This window comes from Thermobia domestica, chromosome 2 (assembly GCF_964235325.1).
Source record: "Thermobia domestica chromosome 2, izTheDome1.hap1.1, whole genome shotgun sequence".
Taxonomy (NCBI): Eukaryota; Metazoa; Arthropoda; class Insecta; order Zygentoma; family Lepismatidae; genus Thermobia; species Thermobia domestica.
In genome coordinates this window covers 128,390,098-128,414,417 of record NC_137455.1, presented here as the reverse complement: position 1 = coordinate 128,414,417, position 24,320 = coordinate 128,390,098, and the positions used below count along the sequence as shown (strand labels likewise).

The 24,320-nt window shown below is 35.9% G+C and overlaps 1 long non-coding RNA gene across 2 annotated transcripts in view; it reads right to left on the bottom strand.

The window, feature by feature from the left end:
• Positions 1-14,281, bottom strand: part of LOC145679733 (uncharacterized) — a 503,930-nt gene extending 489,649 nt beyond the window's left edge. Inside the window, exon 1 of one of the 2 annotated variants that reach the window (XR_014130514.1) lies at positions 13,946-14,281. This is a non-coding gene — a long non-coding RNA (uncharacterized LOC145679733). The remainder of the gene's footprint in view (positions 1-13,945) is intronic. The other variant, XR_014130515.1, reaches the window with a different exon arrangement.
• Between the last annotated feature and the right edge of the window lie 10,039 nt (positions 14,282-24,320).

The window sequence follows — 24,320 nt, the reverse complement described above, 5'->3', positions numbered from 1 at the left end:
CGATATAAAATGAAAATTTTGTCTACCTACATACAGTATCTCACCATGAAAATCATCCCATCCCTTCTCACACATATATGCTCCGCTGCACAAATTCTTCCAGAGCGCTCGGTTACTTTATTTTTCTCTTTTATGACCACATCCCTAGTTTAAAGCAGGAACATCGTCACTCAAAATATCTTCAGAGACCATAGATTGTGTCTACTAAACAGTTGACAGCTGTTGTCTGGTTAGATGCAGCTTTAGCTATACGCTATATAAAACTTCTGTTGTTTATTGGTAGTTGGGTGACTGATTCACTCGAGAAGTGGGAACCATGCTTCGTTTCCCGCAAATTACTAAGGTCAGATTGCTTTCCTAACTAGGGTAGCCTTTGGAACAGGAGTTAAGACTGCGGCGTCTCAAAAAGGGTTGTGAAAATGATGTCTTGTCTCGAAAAGCGTATTAGTTTCTATTGAAAGATACCTGCTTTGTCCCGTATCTCATTATGAAAATTCTGGCTCGTAAGAAACAGTCCCCTACGAACACACTGTGTATAAAAATGAAGTAACTTCAGAATTATGTAGTTGGTAAACAACAAATCTATGTTCTTTCTTTTGATGTATTTCTAAACTTTCCTTAAACATGGCTTCATTAACGTTAAGACAGAATGAATAATTTCTGAAATAACACACCTCTAAAATGATCTAAATTAAGATACAGCACCATCAGCGATAAACTCAAGGAGTGACCAGAAGGGGAGAAACCCGCCGAAAATTCAAAATTTTCTCCCTTGAAGATTGTTACGTTGAATATATGACAATTGCGATCATGTGAAAAATATGAGCTGTGACAATCGCGGCCACACTTTTCAATCATCGTCTAAGCTTGTACGAAATTTAGAATGAATACTGATACTGAGGCTATAAACTACCCGAAGCCCGTTGAGTAAGAAAATTACATAAATATAACACGAATAGTTGATACATACCTAAGATGATTACGACAGCTCAACATTTGTTTACTGTGTTTACGTAATCAAATGACTGCATCTAGAAGCCCTGAATCGTCAAACGTGGCCAATAGGTTCGTCAAACGGTTTAGAACGCATTTAAGAGCTGCAATAAGCAATTTACACAAATTGATATTATTCATGCTGACTCGAGAACACCAAGGATAACATAAATATATTTCCAGGATTAAGGCTGGTTACTCAACAACTGTGAAATTACTGTTAAAGAAAAGTTAGAAGATTTCTTGAATTATTTGGTACAGTAGTAGATGGGAAACGGAGATATTCCAGTAAACAAATGGATTTGCAACCGCCGAAGGCACAGGATTAATAATGCGGCAGAAGAATAAAATAATAAGATAAATGAACTGCTCGGTAGACATCATCTGAAGGTTCAAGACTTGATTTCCTGCCTCAATTAGGAAGCACAAAACTTGGAGCTGATGTTTATGAGAATGGAACTTATCCTAAAACGGATCAAAAGAAAGAAACTATACATATCTAGATAGTATGTACAGGCGCATGACAGACGGATGAGAGGACAGAGAATTGTTCAAAAGTACAAAGTACTTGGTGATTTCCATCCATTTTAGAACAATTTGCTTTTGGAATATAGAATCTACATAGTCTCTTCCTTATTTGAGCTGAATTAAAGCCATCTCTCCCAAAGTCTGTTCACATCATTACAACTGGCTACGGGGCCCTTACGATTTTTCGGTTACAACATTTATCGCATAATGGATAAACTAGAAGTAGGTAGCGACAAGCAGTTCTTTGATATGGACTCAGAACTGCACGAGAATGTTTATCCTCTGATTTTATTCCTCTAAGGCAACCGGAAGCGAAGTAATAAATTAGCACTTCCGGTTTCAATGTTCTTTTCCACAGAGCCAAACAGTAAGCGTTAGCGAATAATGAAATTTTGATATGGATTCAGCGTCCCTGATCTTATTACTCTATTGGAACCAGTAGTTATGGATATTCTTCTTCAAGTTTGAGTATTGAATCCAGACAGTTAGGAAATCGACCGTAGTGTCACATTGTGAAACGAAACTCACTTTCTTTCTTTCTTCTTTAAATCACTACGGGCTCGCTTTCTTCAACGGGGCTCTCGCTCTCTTGAGCTTTGTTACTAACCTCACAGCCTCTTGATCTCTCGAGCATAGAACGGGTTACATTCACGAGACAAGAAATGTCTCGTATCGAAAACAAGACGATAGTCGAGACGAGACGAGAAATTTTCGCGAGTCTCGTGAGCAGCACTATTTCACCTAAGTTTCAGATCTCAAACAATGTTTTAGTCTTACATGAATCATGGTATAAAAATTATAAATTGATGTGATGGTAAAACCAATGAAGAGCATTTATCAACGTTCAAAGACTAAGTCATTCCACAATATATTCCAATAATAAATGTGCTTATGTCATACCCTTCATTGACTTCTCGTAACGCAGAAAGATTGTGATAAATTTTAGACGAAAATATGAAAAAAAAAAGTGCATAAATTTTGCACATAAATTTACAAGACGAGACGAGAAAGCCTTATTTATTGCCTCGTCAACAACACTACCCGTGACACCGAAGACGGAGAGGCAGTGAGACCCATGACCCGGAGCAACCTATCTGATTAGGACAGACCCATGATTTACCAAGTAGAGTGACCCGCATGATCTAGAGATGATGAAACATCGTCGTATGAGGAGACGATATTTATGTAATTCTAATAAATATCACTCTCTGCTCCTTGTATAGAAGATCCCGCAGAGACCAAATAATGGTTTGTTACTTCTTTTTGTAGAGCGTATGTTCAGAAACCACTGTATTATTTTTCAGTATGAAATCATATTTGAAATATGCAAACAAACAAACAAACAAACTAAATGTCTCTTAAGAAATGCCATAATCAAACAAATGAATGTTTGACTTCGAGTAGTGAATATCATTAATCAATTATAAAATTCTGCAGTAATGCTGCAGTTGGTATTTCGGCTGCTTTCGAATCGCCGGGTCTGAGTCAGATCGGTTCAGAGAAGTGAGACCCAAACCCGAATGACCCGGTGTCCCATTCCACCCGACTCTCGGATTCGGGATATTTGGTTCGATACTACTTATAGGGCTCGGGATTTTTAAGGTGTCAAGAATTTATTTGTAACATAAAACGTATCTATCATTAAGCTTTTTTTTTTTTTTTTTTTTTGTCATTTTTTGGTGTTCTTTCATGCAGGGATCTTGGCAAAATGCTTGAAAAGTTTTTCAAATTCCAAAAGCATGTCCCATATCATTATTCCATACGCAAAAATTTCCACATGTTATTTCGGTTATTCGAAATTTTTGGACCACATTATTACTATATATAAGTCGTAAATCTAACTCCGTAGACTACATAAACCCAAAAAGGTAACGTCATTTGACCTAGAAAGCTTTTAGTTGAAGTCCTCCAAACTACAGCAAATTCCTAAGGTTATCCATTCGACAGCCCAAATATGATTAGTAATACTGAAAACGGGCAGCTAATGACAAATCCAAATTGGTATAAGATGCAGTGAATTAGTATTCAAAAGATTATTTTCAATAATAAAGGATAATTACATGTACAGTCAGAAACAATATTCAGTATAGGTTGGAGGTATAAGAAATGACAGCTCCAACCTATACTTAATATTGTTTCTGATTGTACAAACGACTGAAACAAATGAGTGCATCCACCGCAAGGAGATTATTATTTTAGATAGTCATACAAGGTAACAATCGTAAAGATTTCATGTGCACTACAACAAATAACAATCACGCGACGTACATCTAGGCCAGCGATGGATAATTGATAACCCATTGCGCACCAGTACAAAAATAACCATACTTCGGTCAATTATCCAGTGTCAACGTTGATCGCCATTGAGCAAAAACGGTAATAGATAGCGAGAGCTTTATTACAGCCGGAAGTTATAGATCTATTACTTCCGGCTTTAATATTGAATTCTCCTATTATGGAAATGTACTGTGGTTTTATAATATGAAACTAAATTTATTTATTTATTTATTTAATGAATTCCTGATACAGCTTGAAAGGAAATCCACACTGAAATCTCTGGCGAAGCATTGAAAATGTCGCCGTCGGCTCCAGTCGAAGCAAAAGCATTACCGCTGCGCCGCATGATAGCGCTACTACCAGCAGTAAATGTACATGGTCTAGAGTTACAATTTCCGTTTCATTGTAATAGAGGTACGCAGTACAGTAATTTAATCACACTTCTTATACTGTGCGATTTGTACCTTTGCAGTTGTTGAAATATTCGATTCTTTAAAGCAATCATGGTCAATTTCTAACACAGCGCGGGCCAGAACAATATAAGGGTCAAACATGAGGGGCCATTTTACACCTTCCCCCTTGCTGAGGACAGGATTTGTTGAATATACATGAGTCATACATCTTTTGAATCATTGTCGTACTCTTCATATCCTACTTCTTATTTTATGTGTAGTCCAATTAGAGCGTAAGATATGATTATTTGAAAGTAACTATATGCAATTTGCATTTAAAAGTTAGTCGAACTCTTTAGTATGACGCTAATAACGCGTCAGAACGACTATTCATAAGGCTCCATGTGTCTAGAGCAGCGTTTCCCAACCGGTGTGCCGCGAGGAAATCGAAACAAAATTATTCATTCTATAGCAACCAAATTGCAGGACATAGGGAAAAATGTATATTTTTGTATTTCACATTACTATGCATTTCTACCATTAGGAATGCGCAAGTTACACCCGTAGTGTGCCGCAAGTTGAAAAAGGTTGGGAAACGCTGGTCTAGAGCATACCGTATTTTTTGTCGTTAACGGAAAATCACACCCAAGCAATTCCCTTTTATTGATTGATTTTATTCATTCATTTATCTTAATGTGATGTAGCTACAAGTCCATCAATTAGTAACGACATAGTCTTTATATTGTATTTATTAACTTTGTTTTTGTACTCATAAAATAAAAGTATATCATACTTCCGATCATTCGTGCGTGGATTATCCGGTCTGCGGGGTTGTTCATGTAAGGTACATTGTTTATTACTAGCTGAGCCTGCGCTGTTTACACAGCGAATCATTCTAATTTGAACATGGATCTTCTTCCCAGTTTCTCACTATATTTGGACATGTTCCTTTACAGCAGACAAAAGTGAAGGACGGGAGGACTCACAAAGTAAATGAATTACTATAGATAAACATAAAACGTAGCATTTTAATATCAGGTGAGCTTGTGGCAAACTTGGAGAACTGATAAATAGTGGTAGATGGATTTTTCCCATATTAATTCATTGTGGCTCTACAGGCCTTTGATGTTGCCAGCATGCAATGATGCAATAGGTTTTGCCATTCAGATTAAAGCAAAGCGCTTGCGATGTCCGACAACCCGCCACATATAGCTCTTCGACTGGTTGCCTAACACAAGAATATCAACCTTAACAACGCCCTAGTGACAATATTAACCTTATGGGTTGAAACGTTGAATAGAAAAATAACAGCAACTTTTTGGACATTTGAAAAAAGAACTGGCAAATAAAAACTTTTAAAAAAGCGAAAACGGCACATTTAAAAAACTTGTGATTTTTGAAATCTTATTGTAGAAAGGAATTGGGAATAAACATATAAACTTAGCATATACTGTACAGCAGATTATTTATTTACTTATTTCAGTGAAGATGTTCGTAAGATTGAAACGACAAGAACTTCTGAATGTACTTGTCCTCGAATGTAGTTTGTTTAAAGACTATAAGGCATCTTTTCTTATAACTGTTATATACTGTACCTATATATAGGTGCATTTTCAGCGTATTGTCCACAAATGTAATAATAATAATAATAATAATAACGCCTCCAAAGCTAAATTCCTGGCAACGTTATGTTGCCTCCTACTTATCACGGACACCATCCTGGATATGCTTACTCCCCTTCTTCCGAATCCATTCCACATTCCCATTTTGAAATTCCGCGGGAAAACCTGGTTTCTTTCTAAGCAACATTTTTCCTTCACCTAAAAATCAGTAATGAAGAAAAGAAAGTTTTCCAATTGATGATAGGAAAACAAGAGACAAGTACCCGTAGGGAGAACAAAAGAAGAACAATTAAACTTGAACCGTATTTGGGAAAATATACTAAATATTGAGAATTAACAATTACATATTTAAATATTTATAAATAAAATACGGAAGAAACACCCTCTTTAACTCTCATATTAACTCAAAGAACTGTAAAAAATCGGCAGGAACTGAATTATCAGTTTATCAAAAAATGCCTTGATTTATTACGTATTTCCTCTGTGAAAACTTCACGAAGTATAAAAGACAGATACGATTTAAAGTTTTAACACAATCTAGCTATCAAGGCTAAAAAAAGAATTTCACCCTTCTGCAATACGAAAAATGAGTTTAACTAAAAAAAAAAAAAAAAAAAGTTATTTTCTCAATTGCCAAACAGCATAAACAATATTCTCAAACACCTATTGTGGCTACTGGGTATACGCGTGGGTAATACGCTCGCGTCTGGTACTTATCGTCTTCAAATAGTCTCGGTTGGTTGGTTAGCCGGCTTTGGAAAAAAAAATATTTTTTTTAGTTTTACGTCCAACGTTTATCCCGGTTAGGCTAAAGAAGACGGTGAAGATGAGAAATGAATGAAATGGTGGAATGAAGAAAGTGAGAGAAAACGGGAGAACCTCGAGGAAACCCACGCATACGGTGTTTGTCCACCACAGAGTTCACTTGGCGGGAGCAGGGTTTGAATAGTTGGCTTTGGAGTTTAACATCCTCTCCAGCTTATGAGACGTGGATTTACAGTTCAACGTAGGACCCAAACTACATGAACTCCTACCGAAAACTGAATCAGAATCTCTCGCGTTGAAGGCGTGTACGCTAATCATATCGCCAGAAGAGTGTTCAGAATCTCGGTGAGTCAACCTCTGTTGGTTTACATAGTATAACTGAAGCTACGCTATATAAATTGTTTAGTGTTCTTGAAATTATAATTTAACCGGAAAACTTGCGAAAAATTCCCATAAGTTTCACTAAATTTCCTACAAATATATTTCAGTGGCTAATCGTCTCTCAATAAAGTGAAAGATAAAATTTTAGTACAATTGCTCGAAAAATCCGCTTCGAAACTTGATTTCAAGTAATACCGTATTTCCCAGCAAATATAATGTACTTTCTGACAGCAATTTTGACTTAAATTTTGAGATACCGCATATACACAAGAAAAAAGTGTTACATGGGAAACACTATAATTCCAGAGGAGTTGAAATTTGTCAAGAATGAGGAGGAAATGAGGAAAGAATCACTTCATGCTGCAACTTTGCGCATATATAGGGCTCCCAGACGCCCTGCTTTAGCCGGGACAGTCCCAGATTAACATCACCTCCCTGGGCACCAACATGGACAGTTCCTCAGCAAATTTTCAACCCTCCAAATGTCCCGAATATTTCTTTTAAAAAATCAATTTTTAATAGTCATCGATACCCAAATGATACGAATAACTTTCTGTCTTTCACTTTTGGGAAGTGTAGATTTATCATTTAATCCTGACACTTCAGCAAGAGGCAAATGCATAGTAATGAATATTCTATAATTTTTCATAAGGTATCCCGAATTTTTAGACTATAAATATGGGAGATCCCCACAATACAATCCGAAAATACAGCCCATACACTGTATTGGAATGTATATACTGGTACTTTTGCAAGTTTGTTATATTGAAAGTTACTATACATCGTATTATCAGGAATAGCAAATTTAAAAAATGTTTCAGATTTACGTCCCACGATTATGCCGGTTAGGCTAAAAGAGACGGTGATGATAAGAAATGAATGAAATGGTGGAATGAGGAAAGTGAGAGGAAACGGGAGAACCCCGAGAAAACCCACGAGCACGATGTTTGCCCACCAGAAAGTCCACACAGAGCTGGGATCGAACCAGGGAGCCCAAGCACCAGAGATGAACGCCCTACCACTGAGCCCTCAATAGCAAATTTAATCGCCATATTAGGGTCACATATATGATTTTGCTATCTTCTTCCAGAAGGGCATGTGCGAGGAAATATAGTACACTCCGAGTACATAATCTACGTTACATGACCATTCACAGAGTGGGACAAGCGGAGATAACTGCCTGCCCTGGATTTTCGAAATAGAATAATTTGTGTAGACAGTTATGCTGATAAAAATTTGCTTTTAAACATAACATTTGAATAAACTACGAATCTTTCAAACCATAGTGATACTTAATACTGATTACTTGCAGCCCGAATCCAACGTTTAATTTCGGATGGGGTCAATTCTTCGTAATACATGTCAAAACATATTAGATTTGCTAACTCTCACAATTGTATTTAAGTATCTATATGAAATACTACAGTACTAATACAGTATATTTACTATAGTTAATAAATTTACGCAGGAGTTCCCTTGTGGTTATACGGTTAGCATACGCGTCCTCGGCGCGGGAGAGCTGGGTTCAATTCCCAGCGGGAGCTAATGTGGTAAAAAAAACTCCACGTTAAGCTGTAATAGGTCCACTTGTCATATAGTCTCGGTGCTGAAAGAGACGCTAAACCGTAACTCATTCGACCAGTTTCGAAGTGTGTCTAAATAATTGTTGTTTTCCATTAAGTATTATGTTCTCGTGTGTTTGAAGGTGTGTGAGTGTGTATTTGCGACTGCGCTTATGTGTAGATCTTTTTAGCCCAACTTGGAAATGTCCTGCATGCGTCACTGATATGATATTTAAATTAATGTTGAAGACTTATGAAACTCACTCGAATATTATTATATCGCAAAACAACTGTTTCTATTGTACGATTTTAAACAAAGATTAACAATGTAGTTAAACGGTCAACCTCCTCAGGCTATCCTTATGAGGGGAAAGATTCACTAGTACAACGAGTTTTACTAGGAATTAATATAAAACCTACGTTTCATTGCATTTAAACCACATTTCATACTATTCATGCATAAGCTTTTGAAAATGTATTTCAAAATATTATATTTTACCTTCTTTTTATATGTTTTAAATATCATCTTTTAAAAAAAAGAGCTACTGTTACTTATTTTAGCGTGAAGCAGATTTCCTCTATGTATTTATGTCACATATGGATAGAAATAAGTTTGTTTCACCTTGGTGTTATTATGCAACAACCGGGTTATGCTGGAAGGGGTCACATAAACTTAAAAGCGGAGTCCAAACCGTTTCTCGACTTACATCCGAAACAAATTGTCCTCCATTTGAACTCGAAACCGGGACTAATTGGCCACAAATGAGATATGTCTGCCGACTCACTCACGAAGAACTAATAAAAATACGTTGTACTGATCTTTACATATTTGTTAATATAATGTCAAGAATCATTTCAGAAGGACAAAAAGATAAACAGTTGCACAAGTGAAACCATTATACAGAATTACATATGAAAAATTTCAAAATACTGCAGAGTACAGAAGAACTAATTAAGTCCAAGTTAGTTCACTACGACTTTTATTAGTCCAAATTAAAGAAATACGACTTAATTTGCATATCAGTAAGAAAAGTGAATAAAGATAAGAATTATTTGAGTCCACTTTGGCTCTGACCCATTTATACATAAATAGATACCAAAGATACTTCTGATTTCAATAAATGCCTCTCATGGAGTTTGTATGACCCCCCTCAAAAAAGTACGGTATTTCGATGTATTTTATCAATAGTAAACATTACTAAAACGAAACAATATTTAGAATTTTTCTTTGATTGCAATTGCATAACAATAATAACAAACCATAAAAAAATCACAAAAGAAACCTTCATAAACTTATAAAAAAAATAGTTGCTTTTGTAGTATAATGTCTTCGAGTGAGGAATGGGGAATTTAGATCCGAATATAATACGAATAATATGCGGGAGTGACACGTGATAACTCACAAATGTATGTTCATCAAGGTTTTACGAACACACACTTTTACGAACATTTTTCATTTTTTGGTTTAAACTTTTTTTTTTTTTTTTTTTTATTAACCAGCCAACTTTGGCATGAAGTATTTGCTTAGAAGAAAATGCCAGAAAATAGTCGGTTGAACAAGAATTCCGCTGACTTGTGTTTGAGTTGATGCAGACTTTCACATACAGTATGACATTTAATTTTTGCTCCTTATGATAGAACAAGGACACGTCTGCCTTCGAAGCTAAATGAACATTTAAAAAAAGAGAGAAAAAGAGGTAGTACAATAAACAAATTAATTATTTTAAAGAATTTTATGAGAAAGACAATTTCTCGTAAGTAACAGAAGTTTCGAGTAATTTTAGAATTCATATCACTTGAAGTACAAAATTAAAAATTACAAAAACACGGCTTACGAGCAGATTCCTTGAACCCACAACTTTTGCCCTTATCTTCGACCAGTGTTTTTTCCAGGAACGTCTAAGGGGGAGAGTTTTAATGCCCTTGCCTCCGGAATTGGTCAACTGACCCTTCTATGCGGAGCTAAGAAAAAATAAATTCGCGATCACCTGTCACTATTTTGCAGGGCACATCCTTTAGCAAATGGTGTCTCACTGCATGCCCTTCAAATTTTGATTTTGCTTCCTTCCCCGGACAAAAAGTTTTTGGGACAAAAGCTGTTACAAACTTTACCCTATCTGATATGGAATGAAAGTATATTTGAATTCACGTAGTTTGAAGTACAAAAATATAAATACACGGGCCACGACTTTTACGTTTCCCTCCATTCGTAACTTAAACTTGTCCTCTTATTACACACTCCATCCCACCCAAGGGGGGGCGCGGTGGCTCAGTGGTAGAGCGTTCACCTCTGGTGCTTGGGGTCCCGGGTTCGATCCCAGCCCCCGCCAAGTGAACTTTGTGGTGGACAAACACCGTGCTCGTGGGTTTTCTCGGGGTTCTCCCGTTTCCTCCCACTTTCTTCATTCCACCATTTCACTCATCTCTCATAATCACCGTCTCCTTTAGCCTAACCGGCATAAGCGTGGGACGTAAAACTCAAAGATTTCATTTCATTTTTTCCATCCCACCCAAGACAAAATGAAAATGCCTTTGTCAGAGTTTTTATTATTAAAGACAAAATACGAAGACGAATCCTCATTAGGGTCGAGTCCTAACAATGGTAACGTATTGAACGCAAAAACATCAAATTTTAAAGAACGATCTTACACTCAGTATTTCTTTATCGTACTGTTTTCAGGTGGTTGAACAATGTGATATTTATATTTAATTATTTATAAACAATTAAAAAAGGGGAGAAAAATCAATATTTATCAATGTTGAAGCAAGGTCTTAGATATGAATTAGAAAAATTGTGAAGTTTGTGCTTACAAAGAAAAATTAAAACTAATTTCTTGTCTAATCGAAGCTAAGCAATAGCATAATAATATCCAGCAATTTAAGACAAGTTATTTTGCATTATATTTGTTTATAGTTGTTCGTCACAAAATACAGTGTAGTGACATATACATAATGTATAGAAAATGTTCTCTTTGCACGCACATTATCCTACATGTATCATTCTAATGAAATCATCTTAAGTACTCTTGATAACACTTTTCACTAAGGATACTTGGAAGGGAATCAGTCTAAACACCCACAAACCCTAAAAGTCTATGCTTATCGTATCTGCAGTTTCATGAATAATATATTTGTGCATAGGATTGTTTAATGCGCTTTTAAAGACTTGAATTTACTTTTCCTTTATACTACAACTTGATTCATTTGTCTCTTCCCTCCCCTCCCCCCCCCGCGTAACTCCATCTAATAAAAAAACATTTTTCAATAATTGAGATACACTATTCTAGAGCACTCATCCCTCGAACCCTTCGGAGACGCTTCCTTGCGTCAAAATTTCTCTGATTAATGTAGAGAATAGCATCAGACGTACAGAGGCGGATCTACCCCATGACCGGGGGACCTAGGCCCCCAGTTTTTTTGAGTGACAATAATTGAAGCTATTATTTATACATTTTTGAAAGTTTATAGTACACTCATGATATACCTATAGAAATCCGGGTTCTCGTTGCCCCCCCCCCAGTTTTTACATTCTAGATCCGCCCCTGTAGAGGTAATGTGTATGCCTTACTAAATATCTATTGTATGCGTTCCTTAAAGCCTAATGGCCAAAGCACGTATATCTGTGGGTATGGTCCCAAGTTCCATTGCGGAGAGGCCACAATATTCGTTATTAATAACGGCATAGCGACAATTTTTGAGGTACATGAATTAAGGAAGACGTATCTGTCAATATGTTAATATACTACATGTATTATAAACAGTGTACATGTTACAAAAGTGTTTTCTGCAGAGTCCCCCTGACCTAAAATAAATTGTGATTACATCTACTCTTGTTAATAGCACGTCCTTTAGCAAATAGTGTCCCAGTGTAACCCCCTCACGTTTTGATTTTGCCTCCCCAAAACAACATTTTTGGAAGAAAATTTGAATAACAAACCGTTGGACCAACAAAAGCCCTTAATAAGTTGTGACGTCAGGCAGCTATTTTATAAACCCAAAACACTACACGTATTATTACTTTACATGGCATACCAGAACATATGTATGGAATAAATATGAAACTTGAAGGAAAAAAATGGGACACATTTCCAAATCCGAACCACCATTTCTAAAAAGTCCTGGCTGGGCGCCTGTTCTTGCTACTTATTGATAACGCTCATTCTTTAAAAACACTCCATAATAACTAAAATATAATTTTTCTCTCTTTTTCTTTTTCAACCACGAAGCTCTTAGCAATTCCAATTAGTGTTACTACATTCTAACGATTTAGTAAAGAAAGTTCAGAGTTTGATTTTCGAAGAAGCAAAAGCGCACATTAAGAAAAGAAAAATAAAAGTTTAAATTTAATATTGATGTAAATAAGACTTATATAAAAAATAATATTACCTTGGTATATATAAAAGTTAATTATAAAGTATCTTAATGTAAGTAGAAACGTTCTGCTACACTTAGTGCTCTACTAAAATAGATTTGCCTTTACCAGTACTTTGCCTCTACCTACTCTGATATACTAAGCACCGGTTTCCTTCTTTTTCGGTTTTATGATGGTTTTACATAGTTGTTACTAGGGGCGGATCCAGGATGGACTTCTGAGGGGGGTTGTAATACTGCTACTTAGAGCTACTTTTAAGAGCTCCAATCTCTGGGATGAGTTTTATTTATATATAAAATAAGAAAGTTTCCCCTCGGGGGGGGGGGGCAACGCCTGGTTGTTACATACAGTTTTATGATCATTAGTTTTATTTCTTTATTTTAAATTCTGAAAATATAAAATTTATATGGCAATGATACTAATATATTTAGCGCCTTTATTATCATCATTTAAAACGATTTATTTGACCGCAAAATACTTAATGTTACCAAAGCATGTTAACTTTTATCCAAAACTTCGTATAATAAAGATATTCCTGATATATTAATAAAAATAATAATACCGGTTGAGGAAAATATATAAGTAAATATTGTTAGAAAATGGGAAAAGTTTATTTTTGATCAACGTCAAATCTAAATACTTTTAAATTCGATTCTTTTAGTTACTATTTAGTTAGTATTTAATACTGTTTGCCATGCAAATTTTAAAGAATTTACTTACTAAAATATATATAAACTTACCAGGTTATTCCTTTTTTACCTTACTTTTCACACTTTTCCACCCGTTACACGCATTTTTTGAAATTATTTAGACTTTAATTTTAAAGAAAGATAAAATTTAAGACATTTTTAACTGCATCTTGGTTTTCTTAGCATCAAAATTTAAACCAACGCATTTAAAATATCCAAAAGATCCTTGCTAAATGTTGTTGTTTACATCTCCGGTACCAGGCCTCGTGTGTGGTATTTCAAACAGAATAGCATGAATATAAGTGAGAATTTGACTTTAAAACATCACCAATCAACAAGATAATGTGTTTATACATCTACTTACGAAGTATATAGTTTCTTGTATCTCAAAAGTTCACACCAGGAGATTTTAGTTTCCTTGGTCCAGCCTCCTGTGTTTGCAGCATGCAGATGAAAGAGCAGCGAACACTGAGTGAGATTTCGAGTTATTTCGCCACAAATACCGTGCCCATTCTACGTTTTCGGCTTCGTCTATACATAACAACACTGATAAACATGAATAGCATAATGCTTACTGTGAAAAAACCTGTACCCCAACATCATTTTCAGCATTAACTATTCAACTTTGCTCGCCCTTACACTCGCACTGTCAGTAATCGATGCTTTAGCTTCACAACCGGAAATGACGTTTTTGTTATGTTCGTCTATCCTGACATCTGTCGGCCGAACTTTAGCCGGAACATCTCCTTTTCCTGTTACCGTCTCTGCCATCTATTGTCGAAATTGTGAATCATTTCACACTACGTCATACTGGTGTTTCCCCGTATCGATATCTCCTAGTTCAGTGTTACGTAATTCATTGAGAGCTCAATTCAGAACTCGATTCAACTTGTTCTTATCTTTAACTCTCAGGAAATGCATACTTCACTATCTATACCGCAGATGTTCGAACATTAAAAGAGGAATTAAAGTGCTTTCACCAGTTTTTTTAAGACTTATCTAAACACTTTATTCTTTAAACCAGTGGTTCTCAACCTAATTCCTATCACGACCCCCATTTTACCACATCTTCTTGCCAGCGATCCCCTTATAATTTTTGGTTTGTAATACGCTTGTGTGTTATTTTTAATACACCTATTGCGAAGATCTCACGATATCCATCTACTATAATAGTATAATCCATTTCTTGCATATAGGCTCAGTGGTAGAGCGTTCACCTCCGGTGCTTGGGGTCCCTGGTTCGATCCCAGCGCAGTGTGGACTTTGTGGTGGACAAACACCGTGCTCGTGGGTTTTCTCGGGGTTTTCCCGTTTCCTCCCACTTTCTTTATTCCACCATTTCACTCATCTCTCATCATCACCGTCTCCTTTAGCCTAACCGGCATAATCGTGGGACTTAAAACTTAAAGATTTCATTTTTTTCAAACATTGTCGGTGTTGTTTTGAAACACCCTGTATAAATTGTGTTACAGAATATCTTTTTTACTTTCGAGCGACGATAGAAGAAAAGAACGAAATATGTTTTTACTTTTTACTTTTTTAAAATTGAATTCCAAATGTCGAAGGATTTACTTTTTTCATTATCCCTACGAGCAGTGCTGTGCCGCGGAAAATCAGAGCCCGGGCCGAGAGTATACGACGGCGCCCCCGTACATATGAGTGAGAGCGAGAGACGAGCCACGAAACGCCGGCCATGGTTGGCGTGAAGTGTAAGAAAATTTTCAAAACTAAACCCTCCTTTTCCTTGATTTTGAGCACTTTTTATATTTTTCCCTATCATTTTATATATGTGACATGCATTTTCCTAACATGAGTAACATTATACCACGGGCGTCGTTAGCGACGAAAGTTGGGGGGACGCATCTCCCCAAATTTTAGTCAAATATATTTAAAGAAACTACTTTGTATATATAATTTTTGTCGGAATGAGGATTTTGATTCTGATTTATCCGCCCCCCAAGATTTAAAAAGCTGACGACGTCAGTAATTATAAGACCACTTTATAAAGCAGGAAGAGGATTTAAGTACATATACATTTGTACTGATATGTTGACAAAACTAGTTAAATTAATACCTTTATGTGAGACCACAGGTAAGTTCACTGCTAATGCATTTGTCAAAAAATTTCATACCTATAAACTGATATTTTCTTTTCTTTTTTCCTCCCGAATTATGTGCCCCTTTACTTCTGAGCCCGGGGCTGTTGCCTTGCTCGCCCCCTCTACAGCACAGCTCTGCCTACGAGACAAGAAACATTTTTGGATGTTATCCGTCTGTTCATCCGTTTGTCCTGATATATGAACGCTGCACTTCGTTCAAATGTTAACCTTAAAGTTTTTATAAGATTCCCCAGGAAAGGTTTTCGATTTTGCTTTCTATCCCCGCAAAATAAGAGAGTTTAATGGGAGATGAAAATAACATAAGTGAATTTTGTTTCACACTAGTGAAACTAAGATAGACTTCCAAATTATGCGGATTTAATACTAAACAGATCTATAACCTCCAGCTGCAATAGAAGGAAAATGGGAGAGATGGAACAGTGATGCATCCACAGGGGGCGGGGGGAACCGCCTCCCTAAAAGGCTATTTTAAGCTCAGTTAATTTTGTAGTACATAGTCTTATTTTTATTCTCATACACGGCCTCCAGGTCGCTATAGCGACTGAGAATACAAGTATGTTGCCTAGATAACTCAAAAGTAGTTATCTAATGGATAAATCAAAACGTTAGGATTATGTATCAAATTAGTTTTGTATTAATGTGCAGTTGCCTGGTTTTCAGAACGGGCGCCTAAGTCAGAAGAAAATTTTTGGAACATCTTCGATATGTAGGGAAAGTTTTGTGCCTCTCTGTCTTGCTACTAAATTAGGTGTTTTGTGTATCTCCAATACCTTGATCTTCAGTTTTTCCGTTAATAAAACATCCAGCACAGCCAGTCCTGCTACATTTTGATTCTCTGTAATAAAATAGGTAAACTTATTTTATCTCGATTAGTTCACCTTCTTTTCTTTTTATCCCCCTTAACCAAATGATGCCCTAAGAAAATAATATTTTTACTATACCTCAGTTGATCTTCCATAGTCCTCTTCCTTCTGATGATAAAAATTTCGCATTTTATGTAGTAATGGTCAGTTTAAATAGTAACGTAGTCTGTAACTCTAAGTATTCTTAGCATTCTCTGCCTGCATGTGAAAGAAATCAAAGATTAAGAAACAGGGATAGCCCAGTGTTGCAAGAGGAAATTGAATTCGATATAAAGAGCATGAAACAAAGAAAGGTTCAGGAGATTATGTTCTTAGACATAGTAAAGTAAACCAGGCCCGTACGTAGCCAGCCAAAAAATGTAGGAGGGGGGGCGGTAGAATTTAGTGGGGAACGATCAAACTATATTATAGTTCATCACCATATTATAGTTCATTCGCAAGCATTCCGTGAAAATTTTAGGGGTCCCAGTAAAAAATTATGGAGCCCCCTAGACCCCTTGGATATGGGCCTGAAGTAAACTGAAGAAAAACTGAAAAAATCCTACCATAGATTTATACAAAATGACTACCAAATGATTAAGTTTTCTAGAAATGGAGAAGTGCCATGATTATTGCTGCGTAAGAAAAGACACGTATTACACCTACAAACTTGCAGACCTATAAATTTTGTTTGTGAGATTTACTTTAAAAAATAAAGGAAAACCGATGCTCTCTTTAGATAAATTTAAACATCGCCCAACTAAGAAACAAACTGTATTTATAAGTATTATAGCACAGTAGATCATATTCAAGTGATGAAGGAACTGATAGATTATTCAAATGAATATGAATTACCTTATGTGATGCGTTTATTGACTTTGAAAAAGCTTTCGATCCCGTGAAGATCTCAGCGGTTATTCAACAAGTGGTGTCGAAGAAGCTTATATAAAACTTATAGATAATGTCTATAATAAATCTACTGCAAGTATCCAACTGTTCGACTATAGAAAGACTGTAAAGATACAGAGTGAGACACGTCAGGGTGATACCAGGGTGCGAAATCATTTGAAAATGGTGCGGGGAAAGAAGTTCAGTTATCCACACTAATGCTTCGTGGAGCCTCCAAAAAATTGAAATAATGGATTATTATTATTATTATTATTATTATTATTATTATTATTATTATTATTATTATTATTATTATTATTATTATTATTATTATTATTATTATTACTACTACTAGACCCTACTACTACTACTACTACTACTACTACTACTACTACTACTACTACTACTACTACTACTACTACTAATAATAATAATAATAATAATAATAATAATAATAATAATAATAATAAATGTTCAAACTAGTCGTCATTGTTATTTAAAAATTCTTTATTCATTTATTATTTATTCATTTAATATCTACTGCATTTAATATACACTTCGGTGCGTATGGTCCAGGCATTAGACTCTCATGGGAGCACAGTACCCTTGTGTTTACCATCATATTGAATACTGCATTCACGAAAATAGCGGTAGAGATCTATAAGTCAGGAATAATTGTCCCTGGGAACCGATGTCCTAACCAAGCATTAGAACTACTAACTTGAATCCCTCCACCTGGCCAGCCATAGATCCTCATGAGCTGCAGAGTCAGAGTATATTTTTTATTATTATTTATGAAATTCTCGTTTCTTCGCTAAGTACGTAGTGTTTCAGTTTGGTCGTTCAGATATCCGGTCACCTTTGTAAGTCTAAATAATACTATGTATCTATATTGTATTATTAGCAAGAATATATTATTCTAAATAACAATTATGATTTTAATACAAATACTTGATAGACAACAAAAAGCCGTGTTGCTTCAGTGGTAGAGCGCTCACCTCAGGTGCGTGGGATCATTGGCTGGATCCTAGCTCGTGCCGAATTCTGCTTGTGGTACACAAACAATTGTGTGTGGGTTTTCTCGGGGTCCTCCCGCTTCCTTCCACTTTCTTAATCCACCATTATAATTCATCTCATCATGACCGTCTTCCTTAGCCTTGGTGAATATTCGTAGGACGTTAAACTTTAGAAAATAAAAGCACAAACACTATAATACGATTGATTTGCTGATTTAAGTTTAATGATTCTTTTCAGCAGCAAGGCTATGAGATGTGGACTTACAGTTTAAGGTGGAATCCGAACCACGGTAATCGTTCAAATTTTTGTAAGGCGCTCCCACCGAGAATTGAACCCAGGACCTCGTGCACCGAAGATGGTGCGCGCGTGCTAGCCACTAGAGCACCGAAGAGAGACACAATAATACGAATATTGAATGATTGTGTTACTATATTTATAGACCTAAAATATAGTTTGCAATAACGTATCTTACTTTAGAGAAAAATTTTAAGATTAAACTTCACTTTTTTTCCGTATGTAACGAGAGTTTAACATGTGATGGCCAGAAGAAACCCACGTATCAGCAGCAGTAACAGCATCCCATAATTTTAAAGGAGATCCACTGAGTTTAATTATCAATAAAGATTGCAAGGTACTCGTCAACACACGGTTTCTTTCGGAACTTTTAATATGAACAACACTGAATCCACGTTCACAGGCAGCAGTTGATAATGACACAGAACGAACTTCCCGAGTTAAGGCTTTAAGAACTTGAAAATCATTTACCGACTTAGAACTTGACTTGTACTCTCTCCATTCTGACACTGTAAAACCCCCGCTTGGTCTAGTGGCTAGTACCTTGACTTCGGTTAGCATGATCCCTGGTTCGATTCCCGGTGTGGTACAGTTGAACGACCAAAGTGGAGTCCAAGTCTCCCTTAGCCTAGCAGGCATAAACGTGGGACGTTAAGCTAAATCAAACCAAATCATTCTGACACTGCAGTATCAAGATTCAATCCAAATAATTGAGCTGCTTTATATACGTCTACGTTACCGTATAAACCGTTCATGCTATTACGATCTTTATTTTCAAACACTGAAAAGCACTTTAGCACATCATTAGAAGAAAACCTTCTTTCTACTCCGTCTACTAAACCTTGGATTACCTGTCCCCTTATTTGATCAAACTTACTATCATCACTCCCTGTAACAGATGCTTGTCTGCAGTGCATTAAATATTTATCTTTACAAAAACTTTGGTAGACATTATCTTTCATACGCATTTCTCCCAGAGCTTGGATCGTAGATTCAATTTTTTCTTTATTTCACTGTACGAAACTGCTTCTTTTTGCATCGTTTTACTAATATTAGACAGAATGAACGCAATATCCAGAAGAAAACCGAGCAATAGCATGTTCTTTTTCCCCGACAGTTTTTTTTTTTTTTGGTAAATACCACTCAGTTTAAAACTCTCTGTTGAAATGGTCAGTATTTTCATACTCCAAAAGTAGGAATTGCATTATACAAGAAAAATATGTAAAGACTGCCAATAATGCATCCTTCTCATTTGAAATCCAACGTATGTGAAACAATCTTTTGATTTTCAGCAGTCCTGCAGCATCTGTGACTGTCGCGATACTTTTAAGTTTTGCAGCTGTAGATGACTTACTGAACACTTTGTAAAGTTCGCCTAATAAACATTCAAAGTTGTGAACAACATTCACAACACCAAAAACTCTTTTCAGAAACAAGATCCATTCGATGTGCCATGCAGTGTACGTTAATTAGGCACGGGTTGATATTTCTTCTAATTTGAGCAGCAACACCTTCGTTTCTGCCAGTAAACACTGCATCCCCGTCCGAACTAAGTCCAACAAGTTTTTCTTTAAGATTAAAAATATCTATGCCATCTTCGGAAAATGCTTGAATAATTTTCTCTTCAATGGATTTTGCATCGGCATTTTGTACAGGCACTAATTTATAAAAACGACAACAAGGTTTATTTTCTTCGTCCACATATGTTACATATAACAGCAAGTGCTTATCCGCAAACCTGTTTGTAGATTCGTTCACTGAAATTGAAAAACAATCTGTTTGTTTGAGAAATTTTACCAATTCTGCATGCAACTGGTACGCTAGAGCATAAAGATCTTCATCTCGTCAACAACCGAACAACCGAAAAATGTAAACACCTGATCCATTTACAAATAAACTACGTTTTTTTAAAAACAGACATGCATTTAAAATTATTTTGTCTGAACATTTTCATAATAGACCTACTTATATTTTCCTACTAAGGTGTCCCCCCTTACAGATTTTGTTGAGGGGGAAACGCAAGTGTAAAATTTTCGGTTGGGGGGAAATCCCTCTCATCCCCCCGGGATTTCTCACCCTGGGTGATACTATTTCCTGATATTCACCATAGACTCAAACCTATCTATTTGTGTATTGTTTTAATTATGTGGATACATAACACACACACACACACACACACACACACACATATATATATATATATATATATATATATATATATATATATATATATATATATATATATATATATATATATATATATATATATATATATATGTTAATCAATAATAAGTAACCTGAAATTCCCAAAGATGGTTCCTTCTGAATTTTCGTTATATTTCACTGAGTAAAAGAACTATTACGTGACCAGCGAACGAGTGCGGGCGGCCAGTTTTAGAACTAAAATCCTAGCAGCAGTGTTTCTAACCGGATTACTTGTAATCAATCTATCACAGTTCTTTTTGTCCTGTTCGTAATAAACCACTTCATGCATATGCTCAAGTCAGGGACAGATCCAGGGGCCGGGCGATTGCTTCCCCCCAGAATAGGATACTTTTTTTATTTTAAAAATAAAACCTAAGAATTTTCATCTTTGTATTATAAATGTAAAATAAAACCTGAAATAGGTAGGCCTTACTTTTTTGTTTTACGTTGCAGAAGTCAAATAAAGCAAGAAATTGCAAGAAATTACTTAACATTGGCGTTCTTGCTAAAAAAAAAAAAAAAAAAATGTCCACCTTCGAAATCGCCACACTACAACAAAAATACACCCTCCATATTAACTTCCGAACAAACTAGCGAGCAGTGTTATACAGGCTGCTCCTGTTTTATAATGACGTCGAATAAAACGTAATCATTTTTTATACAATCTGCTTAATACACGGTAGAATCTCACTGAATTGTCAATAGTGTTATTTTGTTCTTAAATTGGTAATTTCCATTCATATATCACTATTCACAATACATCTGCATCACTGCAGGAATGGTTCACTACAACCACATAACTTACGGCGTTTTTTCTTTTTTTTTAACGGAAAGAGATTAGGCTATGCATAGCATCCAAACTGCAACTTTTAAAAACCGTTGGATACACTGCAGAGTGAAACTCTCCGCTCCCCTGTCCCACCGCGCTTGCCAAGAAACTGATGTAAACACAACAGCAGCGCCATCCTCCCAAAACCGCACTGCTATCCTGGTCAGGTAATACTAGTAACTAACTGTACGGTCTATGGAACTCGGAAGATCGATGACGCGTTCACAAAATCTCTCCAATGACTTCAGTCCTTAGCCAACTGGATCCAGTTTCTACTTTGTGTTGCTATTTCTGAGAGATCCATCTTAATATTGTCCTCCATCTGCACCTACGTCTTCCTAATGGACGTTTTCCAATTGGGTTTCCAGTCAAAACTTTGAAACCATTCCTACTTTCTTTCATTCTCACTACATGACTTGCCCACCTGAGTCTCCTAGACTTTATGACCCTAACAATGTTTGGTAGACGGTATAAATTATATAGTTCCTCGTTATGAAGTTTCCGCCATTCCTCTTGGGTCCAAATATTCGTCTCAGGATTTTATTCTCAAATCCGTGTTCTTCCCTTAAAGTAAGCGACCACGTTTCGCAACCACACAGCACATGATTATGGTTTTATATATTTAAGCTTCAAATTCCTCGACAGAATTCCCGACAAGAGATTTTGAACTGAATAATAATACTACTTTCAGTCAATATTCCCTACTTTTCCCTACTTTCCCTACTTTTAGTCAACATTTAATTTCTTCGTGGATATAATTTTGGTCTGTTAATATTGATCCTAAATACTTGAAAGTACCCACCACTTTATAGAAAGTATTATTTGATACTTTGACGCATCCATAATTTGCAGTATTACAATCTCACCGAACTTCCATGCAAGTGTTTAATAAGGCCTCTGCATTTCTTTCTATTGTTCTCCTATCATCCCCTATCAGATTTACATCATCAGCATACGCCATAATCTTGTGAATACCATTTAATTCTAGGCCCTGGTTGCTATCTTTGATTTTACTTTTAGCGTGCTCCAGACTATAGTTGAATAATAATGGCGACAACGCCTCTACTTGTTTCAGGCTATTCTTGGCTTGGAAACCGTGCACAAGAATTTTTCTACTCGGACTTCACTTTAGGATTAATTTAAACACATTTTAATTAACTAGCTTAACTAACTAGCTCTTTCGGTATTCCGAATTCTGCAAGAATGTTGTACAATGTTTCACTCCTAACCGAGTCTAAAATCAATAAAAAGCTGATGTAATTGGGTATTGTATTCCCATTTCTTTTGTCGAATGGTATACTTCTGGTCCATAGTTGATTGATTTCGTCCAAATCCATACTGATAATCTCCAATAATGTCATCTGTGTATGGGATCAATCCTGTTAAGATTGAGAGGATTTTATAGGATGTTGGCAGAAATGAAATGTCTCGATAATTATTACAATCCGCTTTGTCGCCTTTCTTGTGAATTTGAATAATGATTCATTCTTTCCGTTCTTGTGGTAGTTCTTCCTTATTTCATATAAGGAGAATGAGTTTGTGTATCTTGTTCCACAATTTTCCCCCTTCAGCTAAAATTAACTCAGCCGGAATTTCGTCTACACCCGGAGATTTGTGTTTCTTTAATTTCTAACCTGCTTTGGATTCAAATGAGACACTATTTTGAGCGAGTATTAATCATGACATACGCAACCGAGAAGACTGCTGTTTGCACTGTTCCATACCTTACAGCAGCGTTTCCCAACCTTTTTCAACTTGCGGCACACTTCAGGGTAACTTGAATTCTCGCGGCACACATATTATTATTATTATTATTATTTGAAAATATAAAATACTGTCGTATTTTTTTCTGATTACTGACATCCTTCTCACAGAGAAGAAAGATAGACCACTGTTTTTTCCCCGTTGTAAATCATTATGCTTATTTTTCATTTTAATTTAAAAATAGAAAACAATTACAATCAGATATAGGGCTCAAGTTGTTAAAAATACACTTTTTTTTCGAAAACTGTATCCAACCTTTCATTAAGAAGGAGGATCACTAAATAACGAACGAACAAACGAATCTCTTTTACTTTTAAAACACAAATATAGGTAATTCGTATGCATGTTTACTTTGCCGGAAGGATTGAATAATATTTTAAAATTTCAAGTTACGAAATAGTCTGCAACAATAAAGAAGCAATAATGGTCATAACAATGATAACAAATACTTTTTTTTCAAAATTAGAAATGTACAGAAAAATGTTCTACAGAAAAGTAACACAGTATGAAACTTTAAATTTTAGATTCATAGTAGTAATTTGAAATACAAATATACCTTTTTCTGTATGTCTTGCAATTTGATTGCTATAGAATTAATAATTTTGTTCCGATTTCCTCGCGGCACACCAGCGACCCATTCGCGGCACACCACTGTGCCGCGGCACACCGGTTGGGAAACGCTGCCTTACAGCGTTGCCAGACTCATAGCTCGGAATTATTCCAAAACCTGATCGAAATTATGCTAGATTCGGTCAAATTATGCTAGATCCTCATAATTAT